This window comes from Cetorhinus maximus, unplaced genomic scaffold (assembly GCF_964194155.1).
Source record: "Cetorhinus maximus unplaced genomic scaffold, sCetMax3.hap1.1 HAP1_SCAFFOLD_245, whole genome shotgun sequence".
NCBI lineage: Eukaryota > Metazoa > Chordata > Chondrichthyes > Lamniformes > Cetorhinidae > Cetorhinus > Cetorhinus maximus.
The window spans coordinates 596,581-602,580 of record NW_027596208.1 but is presented as its reverse complement, the minus strand read 5'-3'; positions in this window follow the sequence as shown (position 1 = coordinate 602,580).

The window sequence follows — 6,000 nt, the reverse complement described above, 5'->3', positions numbered from 1 at the left end:
AGTTTGGGGGGGTGGCAGGGTGAGTTTGGGGGGGGTGGCTGGGTTATTTTGGGGGTTGGTGGCAGGGTGAGTTCGGGGGGGGTGACGGGGTGAGTTTGGGGAGGTGGCAGAGTGAGTTTGGGGGGTGGTGGCTGGGTGAGTTGGGTGGGGGTGGCAGGGTGAGTTTTGGGGGGTGGCAGGGTGAGTTTTGGGGTGTGGCAGGGTGAGTTTGGTGGGGTGGCATGGTGAGTTTGGGGGTTTGGCAGGATGAGTTTGGAGGGGTTGGCAGGGTGAGTTTGGGGAGGTTGGCAGGGTGAGTTGTGTGGGAGTGGCAGGGTGAGTTTGGGTGTGTGGCAGGGTGAGCTTGGGGGGGGCAGGGTGAGTTTGGGGGGGTGGCATGGTGAGTTTGGTGGCGTGGCAGGGTGAGTTTGGGGGGATGGCGGGGTGAGTTTGGGGGAGTGGCAGGGTGAGTTTGAGGGTTGGTGGCAGGGTGAGTTTGGGGGGGTGACAGGGTGAGTTTGGGGGGTGGTGGCAGGGTGAGTGTTGGGGGGGTGGCAGTGTGAGTTTGGGGGGAATGGCAGGGTGATTTGTTGGTATGGCAGGGTGAGTTTGGGGGGGTGACAGGGTGAGTTTGGGGGGGGTGGCAGGGAGTGTTTGGGGGGAGTGGCAGGGTGAGTTTGGGGGGGGGTGGCGGGGAGTTTTTGGGGGAGTGGCATGGTGAGTTTGGGGGCATGACAGGGTGAGTTTGGGGTGGAGGCAGTGTGAGTTGGGTTGGGGTGGCAGGGTGAGTTTGGGGGGGTGGCAGGGTGAGTTGGGTGGGGGTGGCAGGGTGAATTTGGTGAGGCTGGCAGGGTGATTTTGGGGTGGGTGGCAGGGTGAGATTTGGGGGTGGTGGCAGGGTGAGTTTGGGGTTTGGAGACAGGGTGAGTTTGGTGGGGTGACAGGGTGAGTTTGGGGGGTGATGGCAGGGTGAGTGTTGGAGGGGTGGCAGGGTGAGTTTTGGGAGGGTGGCAGGGTGAGTGTGGGTGGGGTGGCAGGGTGAGTTTGGGGGGAATGGCAGGGTGAGTTTGGGGTGGTGTGGCAGGGTGAGTTTGGTGGGGGTGGCAGGGTGAGTTTAGGGGGTAGTGGCAGGGTGAGTTTGGGGGGTGGTGGCATGGTGAGTTTAGGGGGTGGCAGGGTGAGTTTGAGGGGGGTGGCAGGATGTGTGTGGGGGGAATGGCAGGGCGAGTTTGGGGAGGTGGCAGGGTGAGTTTGGAGGGGTTGGCAGGGTGAGTTTGGGTGTGTGGCAGGGTGAGCTTGGGGGGGGCAGGGTGAGTTTGGGGGGGTGGCATGGTGAGTTTGGTGGCGTGGCAGGGTGAGTTTGGGGGGATGGCGGGGTGAGTTTGGGGGAGTGGCAGGGTGAGTTTGAGGGTTGGTGGCAGGGTGAGTTTGGGGGGGTGACAGGGTGAGTTTGGGGGGTGGTGGCAGGGTGAGTGTTGGGGGGGTGGCAGTGTGAGTTTGGGGGGAATGGCAGGGTGATTTGTTGGTATGGCAGGGTGAGTTTGGGGTGGTGGCAGGGTGAGTTGGGTGGGGGTGGCAGGGTGAGTTTGGGGGGTGGTGGCAGGGTGAGTTTGGGGGGGGTGGCAGGGAGTGTTTGGGGGGAGTGGCAGGGTGAGTTTGGGGGGGGGTGGCGGGGAGTTTTTGGGGGGAGTGGCATGGTGAGTTTGGGGGCATGACAGGGTGAGTTTGGGGTGGAGGCAGTGTGAGTTGGGTTGGGGTGGCAGGGTGAGTTTGGGGGGGTGGCAGGGTGAGTTGGGTGGGGGTGGCAGGGTGAATTTGGTGAGGCTGGCAGGGTGATTTTGGGGTGGGTGGCAGGGTGAGATTTGGGGGTGGTGGCAGGGTGAGTTTGGGGTTTGGAGACAGGGTGAGTTTGGTGGGGTGACAGGGTGAGTTTGGGGGGTGATGGCAGGGTGAGTGTTGGAGGGGTGGCAGGGTGAGTTTGGGGAGGGTGGCAGGGTGAGTGTGGGTGGGGTGGCAGGGTGAGTTTGGGGGGAATGGCAGGGTGAGTTTGGGGTGGTGTGGCAGGGTGAGTTTGGTGGGGGTGGCAGGGTGAGTTTAGGGGGTAGTGGCAGGGTGAGTTTGGGGGGTGGTGGCATGGTGAGTTTAGGGGGTGGCAGGGTGAGTTTGAGGGGGGTGGCAGGATGTGTGTGGGGGGAATGGCAGGGCGAGTTTGGGGAGGTGGCAGGGTGAGTTTGGAGGGGTTGGCAGGGTGAGTTTGGGGGGGGTTGGCAGAATGGGTTTGGGGAGGTGGCAGGGTGAGTTGGGTGGGAGTGGCAGGATGAGTTTGGGTGTGTGGCAGGGTGAGCTTGGAGGGGGCAGGGTGAGTTTGGGGGGTGGCATGGTGAGTTTGGTGGCGTGGCAGGGTGAGTTTGGGGGGATGGTGGGGTGAGTTTGGGGTGTGGCAGGGCGAGTTTGGGGGGGTGGCAGGGTGAGTTTGGGGGAGTGGCAGGGTGAGTTTGAGTGTTGGTGGCAGGGTGAGTTTGGGGGGGTGACAGGGTGAGTTTGGGGGGGTGGCTGGGTGAGTTTGGGGGTTGGTGGCAGGGTGAGTGTTGGGGGGGGTGGCAGTGTGAGTTTGGGGGGAATGGCAGAGTGATTTGTTGGTGTGGCAGGGTGAGTTTGGGGTGGTGGCAGGGTGAGTTGGGTGGGGGTGGCAGGATGAGTTTGGGGGGGTGGTGGCAGGGTGAGTTTGGGGGCGGTGGCAGGGAGTGTTTGCGGGGAGTGGCAGGGTGAGTTTGGGGGGGGTGACAGGGTGAGTTTGAGGAGGTGGCAGGGTGATTTTGGGGGGGTGGGAGGGTGAATTTGGGGGGGTGGCAGGGTGAGTTTGGAGTGGTGTCAGGGAGAGTTGGGTCGGGGTGGCAGGGTGAGTTTGGGGGATGGCAGGGTGAGATTGGGGGGGTGGCAGGGTGAGTTTGGGGGGGGTGGCAGGGTGAGTTTGGGGGGGTGGCAGGGTGAGTTTGGGGGGGTGGCAGGGTTAGTTTGGGGGTTGGTGGCAGGGTGAGTTTGGGGGAGAATTGCAGGGTGATTTGGGGGTGGTGGCAGGGTGAGTTTGGGGGGGGGTGGCAGGTTGAGTTTGGGGTGCGTGGCAGGGTGAGTTTGGGGGGTGGCAGGGTGAGTTTGGGTGGAATGGCAGGGTGAGTTTGGGGGGGTGGCAGGGTGAGTTTGGGGGGTGGTGGCACGGTGAGTTTGGGTGGGGGTGGCAGGGTGAGTTTGGGGGGTGGGTTGGTGAATTTGGGGTGGTGGCAGGGTGAGTTTGGGGTGGTGGCAGGGAGAGTTGGGAGGGTGTGCCAGGGTGAGTTTGGAGGGGTGGCAGGGTGAGTTGGGTGGGGGTGGCAGGGTGAGTTTGGGGGATGGTGGCAGGGTGAGATTGGGGGGGTGGCAGGGTGAGTGTGGGGGGGTGGCAGGGGTGAGTGTGGGGGGGGTGGCAGAGTGAGTTTGGGGGGTGGTGGCAGGGTGAGTTTGGGGTGTGGCAGGGTGAGTGTGGGGGGGGTGGCAGGGTGAGTTGGGTGGGGGTGGCAGAATGAGTTTGGGGAGGTGGCAGGGTGAGTTTGGGGGGTGGTGGCAGGGTGAGTTTGGGGGGTGGTGGCAGGGTGAGTTTGGGGGGTGGTGGCAGGGTGAGTTTGGAGGGGTTGGCAGGGTGAGTTTGGGGGGGGTTGGCAGAATGAGTTTGGGGAGGTGGCAGGGTGAGTTGTGTGGGAGTGGCAGTGTGAGTTTGGGTGTGTGGCAGGGTGAGCTTGGGGGGGGCAGGTTGAGTTTGGGGGGGTGGCAGGGTGAGTTTGGTGGCGTGGCAGGGTGAGTTTGGGGGGATGGTGGGGTGAGTTTGGGGGGGTGGCAGGGCGAGTTTGGGGGGGTGGCATGGTGAGTTTGGGGGGGTCGCAGGTTGAGTTTGGGGTGGGTGGCAGGGTTAGTTTGGGGGGGAGGCTGGGTGAGTTTGGGGGGAATGTCTGGGTGAGTTTGGGGGGGGTGGCAGGGTGAGTTTGGGGGGTGGTGGCAGGGTGAGTTTGGGGGGGGTGGCAGGGTGAGTTTGGGGGATGGTGGCAGGGTGAGTTTGGGGGGGTGGCAGGGTGAGTGTGGGGGGGGTGGCAGGGCGAGTTTGGGGGGAGTGGCACGGTGAGTTTGGGGGAGTGGCAGGGTGAGTTTGAGTGTTGGTGGCAGGGTGAGTTTGGGGGGTGACAGGGTGAGTTTGGGGGGGGTGGCTGGGTGAGTTTGGGGGGTGGTGGCAGGGTGAGTGTTGGGGGGGTGGCAGTGTGAGTTTGGGGGGAATGGCAGGGTGATTTGTTGGTGTGGCAGGGTGAGTTTGGGGTGGTGGCAGGGTGAGTTGGGTGGGGGTGGCAGGGTGAGTTTGGGGGCGGTGGCAGGGAGTGTTTGGGGGGAGTGGCAGGGTGAGTGTGTTGGGGTTGCAGGGTGATTTTGGGGGGAATGGCAGGGTGAGTTTGGTGGGGGTGGCAGGGTTAGTTTGGGGGGTGGTTGCAGGGTGAGTTTGGGGGGTGGTGGCAGGGTGAGTTTGGCGTGGTGGCAGTGTGTGTTTGTGGGGGTGGCATGGTGATTTGTGTGTGTGTGGCAGGGTGAGTTGGGTTGGGGTGTTAGGGTGAGTTTGGGGGGGGTGGCAGGGTGAATTTGGGGTGGTTGGCAGGGTGAGTTTGGGGTGGGTGGCAGGGTGAGATTTGGGGGGGTGGCATGGTGACTTTGGGGTTGGTGGCAGGCTGAGTTTGGTGGGGTGACAGGGTGAGTTTGGGGGGTGGTGGCAGGGTGAGTGTGTGAGGGGAGGCAGCGTGAGTTTGGGGAGGGTGGCAGGGTGAGTGTGGGGGTGGTGGCAGGGTGAGTTTGGTGGGAATCGCAGGGTGAGTTTGGGGTGGTGGCAGGGTGAGTTTGGTGGGGGTGGCAGGGTGAGTTTGGGGGGTGGTGGCAGGGTGAGTTTGGGGGGTGGTTGCAGGGTGAGTTTGTGGGGGTGACCGGGTGATTTGGGTGGGTGTGGCAGAGTGAGTTTGGGGGGGTGGCGGGGTGAGTTTGCGGGGGTGGCAGGGTGAGTTTGGTGGGGGTGGCAGGGTGAGTTTGGTGGTGTTGGCAGGGTGAGTTGGGTGGGGGTGGCAGGGTGTGTTTGGGGGGGGTGACAGGGTGAGTTTGGGGGGGTTGGGAAGGTGAGTTTGGGGGGGTTGGCAGGGTGAATTGGGTGGGGGTGGCACGGTGAGTTTGGGGGGTGGCAGGGTGAGTTTGGGGGGCGTGGCAGGGTGAGTTTGGGGGGGTTGGCAGGGTGAGTTTGGGGGGGTTGGCAGGATGAGTTTGGGGGCTGGCAGGGTGAGTTTGGGGCGGGGTGGCAGGGTAAGTTTGGCGGGGTGGCAGGGTTAGTTGGGTGCGGGTGGCAGGGTGAGTATTGGGGGTGGTGACAGGATGAGTTTCGGGGCTGGCAGGGTTAGTTGGGTGGGGGTGGCAGGGTGAGTTTGGTGGGTGGTGGCAGGGTGAGTTTGGGGGTTGGCAGGGTGAGTTTCTGGAGGGTGGTGGCAGGGTGAGTTTGGGGGGTGGCAGGGTTTGGGGTGGGGGTGGCAGGGTGAGTTTGGGGGGGTGGCAGGGTGAGTTTGGGGGGTGGCAGGGTGAATTTCAGGGGGGTAGCAGGGTGAGTTTGGGGGGGTGGCATGGTGAGTTTGTGGGGGGTGGCAGTGTGAATTTGGGGGGGCTAGCAGGGTGAGTTTGCGGGGGGGTGGCAGGGTGAGTTTCGGGTGGTGGCAGGGTGAGTTGGGGGGGGCGGTGGCAGGGTGAGTTTGGGGGGCTGGCAGGGTGAGTTAGGTGGGGGTGGCAGGGAGAGTTTCGGGGGTGGTGGCAGGGTGAGTTTGGGGGGGGTGGCAGGGTGAGTTTGGGGGGGGTTGGCAGGGTGAGTTGGGTGGGAGTGACAGGGTGAGTTTCGGGGGGGTGGCAGGGTGAGTTTGGGGGGCTGGCAGGGTGAGTTTGGTGGGGGTGGCAGGGTGATTTTGGGGGGTGGTGGCAGGGTGA